This window comes from Rhea americana, unplaced genomic scaffold (assembly GCF_003343005.1).
Source record: "Rhea americana isolate MKP2758 unplaced genomic scaffold, rheAme1 scaffold_12, whole genome shotgun sequence".
In the NCBI taxonomy this organism is placed as follows: domain Eukaryota; kingdom Metazoa; phylum Chordata; class Aves; order Rheiformes; family Rheidae; genus Rhea; species Rhea americana.
Genome location: NW_028185261.1, coordinates 6,500,881 through 6,509,675, shown reverse-complemented (window position 1 = coordinate 6,509,675; position 8,795 = coordinate 6,500,881).

Here is an 8,795-nt window from a genome sequence, read left to right as displayed (position 1 = left end):
AAGATAATTGGAAAAACAGTTTAAAAGCAGAATCATTTTCCCCACAGAAAATGAAAAAATCAATATTATGCAGATTAAAATATTTTGCCAAGTGTTTTTTTTTGTAACGGAGTACAGAAGTATTTTGATTAAAAATATCACTACATGTCTTTCGAAATTTGTGCGGGTCTCCCTGCTCCCCTTTCGCCGTCCCGCTGGGGCGCGTCCTTGCGCCGACGGCACACCACAGCACCGCCGGGGGCYGCAGAGGGTGCCGTGTTAAGCAAGTTGGTGCAGGAGTGCAGGAAGTTTTGCATGAGAAGCTTTAGAGGATGATGAAGACATGGCTCCCACGCAACACCATGCAAATCCCAGCTGAAACATATCAGATGTTTTTCCTTTCTTTTTATCAAACCAAAAGCAAAGGTTTAATTTCTAAAGGTACAGAAACCTATAGATAAGTACATACAGATGTTTCTAAACCCCTAAAGGATTCAACCAGGACACCAAACCGAACCCAGGGCAGCAGACCTGACCGCCTGGAAGAGGYATTGGCCTAGACGGCGAAGGAGAACATTTCGGAGATGCTGTGGACTCGGTCATCTGCGCACATCATAACACACAACCTCTGCCAGGTGCTGCGGTCGCCCTACACCAGATCCAGCTGCACCGCGGGAGGGTGGCTGCACCCCCACCAAAGCAGAGTGGGGGTAAACCTCCCGAAGCCCGGGAGCTCGGAGGAGAGCGGCACCAAAAACACGACCCGTGGCATTTCTGGGTCTGTTAACATCAGCGACTGGCCTTTTGGGGATGGCTTCTGGCTGAAACCACACTCCTCCTGGTACAAGGATTACAAGACCGGGTTGTCTGCAAAAGGCCATCACAAGGGTGAGAGGACGTAATTTTTTTACCCCATGCAGAGGAAGCTGTGGCAGCATTAACATTGCGCACTTAAAACCACTTGCAGAGACCTGGATTGTCAAAAGAGAGACCAAGAGAGGAGAAGTTGTGTTGGATGCATGAAACCTAGAGAAGTTCTGGGGAAGATGATGACRCTAGAGAGAGGAAGTCGATTTTTTGAGGGGCTTTTCTACATTTTTCAAAGAATCTCTCAATYGTACCTGAAGTGATTGCTATGAGTATGACTTTCCATCCAGACTGAAAAATGCCCCCTCTTATGCAAGGCACCAGGACAGAGCGAGTGGCCAGCAGTGCCAGGGAGCTCCTGCATCAAACGCCACCCCTGCCCCTCGGGACAGGGCTTCCTCCTTCCACCCACGGGCATCAAAAGGGCCATGGAGGGATCATAGGTGGCATACTTCATTCGCAGGTGCCTGTGTGAAGCAGGGGCACTCTGGAGGCCCCCAGCCAGGACCCGGCACAATGTGTGAGCTGCACTTGGGCAAAACCAGTGCTGCTCCAGCTGGAGGCCACCACGCGCTCCTGCCACCGTTGGAGGCTGCAGTGGAGAAAAGGCAAAAGCGAGAGCATAGAGGTCCATAACAGGAGCGCTCAGGGGAGTTCAGGGGAGGGGCAGAGGAGACAATCCCAAATTATCCCAGTGGTGTCAGCAATAAGTGAACTCTCAGATGCAGCTGGGAAGCGCAAGGAGCCATAACAGCTAGCAGCGCTCCTGGTTTACTGCAAGTTGCGTCCAGCAAGCCAGATCTGTCAAAGGCAACCAGTGAAATCCAGTCGTACCGCATCCGTGGAAAATTASAGCTAGGAAATAGGCCCCTACAGTGTCAGAATGTTGTTTTAATCCAAGTATTTAAAAAAGCCTTTTCCTTCTCAGTGACAGAGTTTTCAAGAGGCGGTGACGGCTAGCTTTGGCGGATTGCCCCTGCTCACCAGCACCATCACTATTTTTTGGGGGGCGGGGGGGAGTTTTGGTCATTGTGAGCATTTGGACATTGACTTGAGAGAAACTGGCAATTYATGAGGAAATGCACCAAAGTCTTGCTCTCCCTGACTCGGTGGAAGTAGCTGTTTCTTCCATCCAGTTCACGTTCCTGTAATGTCTTCAGTGGGGGCGCGCGGAGGTGGTGCGCAGGAGCGTTGCTGCAGGCTGCGGTGCCAAGAGGCCCCTTCGCCCCGCRGTCGCAGGGTCTCCCCAGGGGGACAGACCCTCAAGCCCGCGCAGCGACAGCGTGGCCCCAGCCTGGCCAGAGCCKCACCGCCGCAGCGATCCCGTCCACCTCCAGCCCACGGCCGAGGCATCTGTTTGGGGCCTGATAACACYGCCCCATCCAAAACGCGCCGTGAAGAAAAGCCCAGCAGCAGCTTTGCCTTCTCTCCKGGGCAATAGCGATGCCAAAGGACCTGTCTGCTTGCACCCAAGCTTCTCCCGGAGCCGTCCAAGAGCACAGCTCTCYGCAAGGCTCCACCACCTGCCGCCCACGGCAGCTCTGGGCCGACCACAGGGCTTGAGGGAAGGCAGAAGGCGCTGCTCCGGGCAGGCTGCCCAGCGGCACGAGCGCCGGACTCGCCGCGCGGCCAGGCGCAGCCCTGGAGCACAGCCCCGCGGCTGTCCAGCCCTCCCGGTCACGGCACCCCAGGGCGGCTGCAGGGACAGCGTCTCGGAGCACCCGCGACCGCTGCCCATTCCCTGGACAACGAGCGTCTGGCGTTTCTCTCCACCTCGCTCCCTTCCCGGATCCGCCTTGTGAACGCTTTCTGTGCTGCTCGCAACGCGCAGCCCAAGAGCTGCCTCTGATGGGGCTGCTTTCGCCAGCGCCTCGTTACTACAGAGCGGATCACTCAGTGCCATACGGACATCCAACAGCGCGTGCTCTTCTGCACAGCCTTCTCCCACAAGCTTCTGCAGTCCTAAGCTCCACAAGCTGCTGGTAGGGTAAACAGGCCAATTTAGTTAAAGTAGTAACTACCTCTGAAGTGGAAATCTTTGAGGAATAAAAAGGCCAAACATATGGAATGAATTTAAAACATTGTTTTCCAATCCCTGTCTCTTGTAAATATTACAATATTCTTGTAAAAATATAGACAAACTACAGCATACAGAAGAGATCTGTTCAAATTTCACATTAAAAGCCCAAAGAAAAAGTTAAGTGACTGGGGCAGTCAGCAGGGAAAGCACAACTGTATCAGCAAGAGCGCATTAGTTTTTACAGCCCAGGTGTCTACATGAATTAGAGAGTAGCTTGAATATCTGTCATTAGAGGAGCAACCAAAGACTGATCTGTCCAGAGTGTGGGAAAAACAAAACAAAGCACAACCCCAGATCTACATAATGTTCAGCCAAAGACAGTTCAGAAAAACGAATGCCACCTCAGAGCCAGATTACCATCAATAAAAGCCTCTGTTCAGTGTGGCAAGCCCCATAAATCAGTTTTGTGAGGAATAGGCAACTGTGTCAGGCAGAGTTTTTAATTAAAAGAAATTTTCCTTTCCAAAAGCTAATTTTGTGTGATTTGAGGCTGCAAAGTGCTGAGACTCCAAACTTCCACTAAAACGGGTAGAGATGTAGAGTTTAATGTTACTCATCCCGGCTGGTGGAAAGGCCAGGCCATTTTTCAGGGGATCTGGAGAAGGCCTATCAGACTTTATGACTTGCAGAAAGTGTTTGAACTTTTTGAGACTATCGAACTTAAAAACCTTACGAAGAGTATCCCCAGAGAAGTCCCTTGATACCCCCCTCCGCGCARGGCTTTGAGGCATAGGTAGAGGCAYAGGTAGGTCGTTTGCCTCACGAACGACCTGGCGCAGTGACTAATGGGTCACACGTGCGCGTAAGCGATGCTCTAGAGGACCACGGCAGTCAGCAGYCAGGGCCGACGCTGGCTCCCACCACGCTGCCTCGCGGACACGTATGGCTGGTGGAGCCGGGACCATAGCCACGACCTGCACTGAGATGCCCTCCCCTGTGCGCACCGCTGCTGGCATCCTGCATCAGGAGCTGGGGGACAGCAAACCGCACAGTACTGCTGCCACCCGTTCTCAAAGGCCCGAGACCCCCTGAAAAACTCCCCACCTCTTTCCCTCTGTGCCCTGCTCTGGGACCACAAACTGAACAGAAAGCCACAGGCTGGACCTTACAGACTGGCTAGATACCAAACGTGGACTTGTTCTGCATAAAACTTGTGATCCTTGGGTCCACAAACCTTCTCCAACTTCAGATATAAAAAGCTATAAAATAGCATATGATCTACCACTTAAATGTTTATTTCAATAATACGGCTATGGAAATTYTTAGGTCTTTGTAGACTCTGATGGGCTTTATAAAACATTTTTCTTTCATAATTCACATTTCAAAAGGAATTAATGCAAGTTTTCAAATAAAGGTAAGTTAAAATGGAAAAATTTCAGCTTACTGAGGTGTAAACAAACATATACAAAATACACTATTCGCTTCCCCCCCCAAAAAAACTTAAAATTTTGTTTCTTTATTTACTTTGAATGGTGATTTAACAAAGATCCTCTTTTGAGAATAGCTACAAAATGAAACTTTCTCATATGTAATTTATGTAACAGCTAGCTTACAGTTATTAAAATGAACATCAGTTTTAAAGCTTGAAAACCCCAAAGCATGTGTAGTCAGGCAACGCACCCTGGGCATTGCACATGCAAGGATTGGGGTGGCAAAGTCCCCATTTACACAAGCAATCAAARCCCCTCTGAACGTCCTTCCTCTGAGGCTTGGCCTGCCCTGCATTTCATRCTAAGGCTGAGAAAGCTTTTTGGTGGGCTGCTATGGTTTCCATAATTATTCTTGAAGGTTCTCAGCAATATAAACACACACTCGTGGAAAGAGATTTTAAAATCAGGATGAAAATGAAAAAGGGGAGGGGAAAGTGGAGGCAAATGGTAATCTGAAATAAACAAAGTTGGCTTTAGCAAGCAACCCCCTTGCAAACCCAGTACTTCAGTCTCCTCCTCTTAATGCTGAAGTTACCCTTAGCTCACCCAAAACCACTTAGATACTAGGTGTCTAAGTCGTAATCTTCTTTTCGGAAGGCACTACAAAACTCTGAAAAAAAAAAATCTATCCAAAGCAATCCAAAAATCCAAAACTGAAGGTGAATTAAGGACAAAAGATTAAAATTAACTTTTTACATCTCAACTCACATTTTTCTTTGAAATGAGTGCATTTAAAAACAACAACAAAAAGCAACAGTATTGAAACACACAGTGCAGAAACACTATTTCATGTATGAATTTACATGATCACCTAATATCCTGGCAGTACTGGCAAATGATGTGTTGTTCTAAGCTATATAAAAATAAGTCCAGAATATTATGTTCCTGCACCATCAGATTACTTGCCTGCTAGGAATCCAGCAAAAAGCTTCTCCTGTCACTTGTTTCACAGAAATTAATAGAGGAAGTAATATGTTATTTCTATCAAAAAACTCTGTACAATAAGACAACTCAAAAACTATCTTTAAATGTCTTCAAAAAACCTAATAGATCAGGTAACCATTAAGGTTAAGGTTTAAGGTTACCCTTGTTCAGTTCTTTGTACCATATGTAAAGCTTACCAACCTTTTATTATTTTACATCATACATGCATTAACTATGTTAATCCACTGCCTTAGTTAATATAGCAAGAACAGCTTGATTTTAAAAGTCTTTTCTTTTTTAATATATATAAGTAAAATCATAGCAGTTCCTATCACCTAAGCATAGCTATGTATGAATTCCTGTTATAGTTTCACTCCAGAGCTACAAAGGCTTTTACCAGCAGGAGATACAGTTTGAAAGGAGAATTTATCACATATATTCAAATTAATGAGCACTGTCTGTTCAGACTTCAGGGCTAAAGCTGACTGCCAGCCAGGAGGTGAAGAGCTCTTGCTTCCTTGTACAACACCAAACAACTGAAGGCATCATACACTTTGTTCTGGGTTGGCCAGGACTCGTCCACCTCCACGACTGGCTACTGGAGCAAAGGGGCTCCTACAAAATGGGAATACATATGGAAACGCTGCAGAGGATCTCCTGTTCTGCACTCACTGGTCTGAGGAACAGCAGCTGCAGCGTGAACCAAGGGTTTGGTGCAGCCCTGCAGCAGGAGCACCCATCCTGCGTGAGGCAGAGGCAAGGTGGAAGAGCAAAGGCAGGAGGGTGCTGGGGACACTCTTGCTGTCCAGGCAGCGCACAGAGGAGTGCCAGAGCAGCCTTGTGAATCCAAGCCACAGGAGGGAAGCGGAACCAGCAGATTCACTTTTATGGAGCTCCCCAGGCAAGGATCCTGCAGTCCCACTGGCTGCTGCTTCCGACTATCATTTAGAGGAGGAGCRGAGGAAGGACAGACCTGAAGTTCTGCCTCCACTGTTTGGATTTAGTCTGGCTCTCTGTGAAGCAATAAAAATTTAACCCACAGTGCACTGAATACCTCTCCATGTGTAATGGGAGAGACCTCAGCCTTCAGCATCTGAGCTTGCGTGTGTGCAAGTCACCACAACACTCGTGTACTGTTCCTATCACTGACAATTTCCATTTGGTCCAAACTGGAAAACATCCTGCGTAATACAASGATTTTTTCTGTTAAATATTTCCAGTGCTGCCTTTTGGCAAGAAAAAAACGTCAAAAGTCACTGGGAAAAGGAAGGTACAGYTAAGAGATGTTTCAGTTATTTTCTAAATAAGCTGCCAAAACACAAAGAGTAAAATCCAGCCAGTGCTAATATTCTTCATATTTACACCACTGTAAGCTAGAGGACTGACCAAGCTCAATTACATTGTTTCATTTACTTCCTCAAATACATCGTGTTTTTATGTTTATGTACGACAAAAATTTAATTCAAAATGGCTTTGTAAAGTCATTTTTACATATATTTTGGAGTTTGATCTAGTTTTGCAGGCAGGCCATGATATTTACGGAATCTAGCCCCACGAGGAGCGATAGCACCAAAACCGAGGGCTCGGTTTTTACAGCTGGCACTTCAACTGAAGGCTCAGGCTTGACATTTGGGTCATGCCATTTGCACACAAGCACCTCAGAACTCACAGTACACAGCTGCAGCAGATGAYGCCAATCTAAACAGCCAGGGTAAGGGCACACAGTTCAGCTCTCCATATTAATCTAATGCTTCCACTGTCCAGGTAAGAGCCTTATAACTAAAGCTAGATGCTGAATATTTCATCTTTAATATATGCTTCTCCACTTATTTTGTCAGCTATCTAACAGATGACAAGGTTCAAGTTCTATTTCCTATCAGTCTGTGGTTCTTTTAAACTCAAAGACGTTCTAAAGTTGTATTAAAGAGTCCCTACTAACTCAGCCTGCAAATTTAGACTCCTTGTTCCGTCTAGATTGGCACTAAATGCTGCATTTATGTACGTTGATATACTATAGACATCTTTGAGCACCGATCAGTGGATGCATGAGGTGACTTGGTGCCGCTAGAGCTGCTGCCAGGAGGACATAGCTGCTGACACGCAAGGCCCGAAGTCCCGTAAAGGGGACTAGTTTAAGGCATGGCACAAACCAAGCCCCAGCCAACCAAAGACAACAAAGCAAAAACGCCCTTTTCCTTTCCTCCACGGCTCTGATTACAGAGCTCTTTGCTCCAGTTTATTGCAGAGCTCACGTTGGAAATAACTTTTTACAGCTGCACACAGCAAGTACTTAGCTAGCGAGTAAAGAAGAGAAGCTGGAAAGAATGATTATTAATGGATTCTGCCAAAAAAAGGCAGGGCAGATTATTAATGGATTCTGCCAAAAAGAGGCAGGGCAAAGTCTTTCATGGATTAACAGCAAGAACTGGCTAATCTTTCTCTGAAGAAGGAGGAGACTTATTTTGCATTACTTTCCTGAGAAAGAAGCCAGAGCAGCCACGTTACCTACCGCAGCTACCCTGGTCCCATATGGAATAATACAGCAGAACAATAACACTTCTCATTTGTGAGCTTGGTAAAGTCCATACATGTTTTTAAAAAACAAAAAACAACAACAAAAAAAAGAGGATTTGCCAAAATCAGTTAGGTAAAAGCAAGCAATTTCATTCAGCTATWTGTGTCTTACTTTAAATACGTAAGACCTCCGTCTTATAATGAGTTTCAACAATCAAGTGTTTCCTTGGGGAAAGCGCAGTSAAAGGCAATCCATCACATTAGTGTCTGCCCTGAAAGGCACTGATTTGCCRGAAGGGCTCAGAGGACTGTAGTGACATCACATATGAGGTCATATCTGCCTTTACTGCRCTGCTCTCCTCCCTTCTCAGTCAGATCATGCTAGGGGGACAGCTCAAGTTCTTGCCTGAGTTAGAGGCAACAGCTCCTACTGACCAGTCCACTTGGACCTGCAAGCCATTGCTCAGAGAGGGGCAAGGTACCACTGCTCAGCTGCTCAGGGACTGTCAATGCTTCCTAGTTCCTGCTAAATTTTTGTAAGCAGTACCCAGCAAGTATCTCACCTTTGTGTCAGATGGCAGCTCTGAGCCAGTCTGTTCCACTGTCCATGCAGGAACCCAGTGGGATCCCAGGGAACAGCTGAGTTTGGAGGCATTTTGCCTCTGTGCAAGGGAGTAGATCTAGCCAAGCTCCTGTGGTATTCAGAATGCAGTCTTTTGCACAAAAAGTAGTAGTTTGGTGCTGTTTAATCTAAAAAAAGGGATGGCACAGTACACCACTGCCATGAAAAAAAAAATACCCACAAAACCAAATGTAGCCACATAGCATTCTTCAATACTTGCATTTCCCCTTTTGAAAATACTTAATTGACAAGCCCTTGTATTCCACATGGCTGTTCAAATTCATCCTTACTAGTGCTAGTCTGCCAAAAGCTCAAAGGAGTAGGCAAGTCAACCACTTCAGACTGCAATGGTCAAYGCAGTTCTGAAACAGCAGGCATT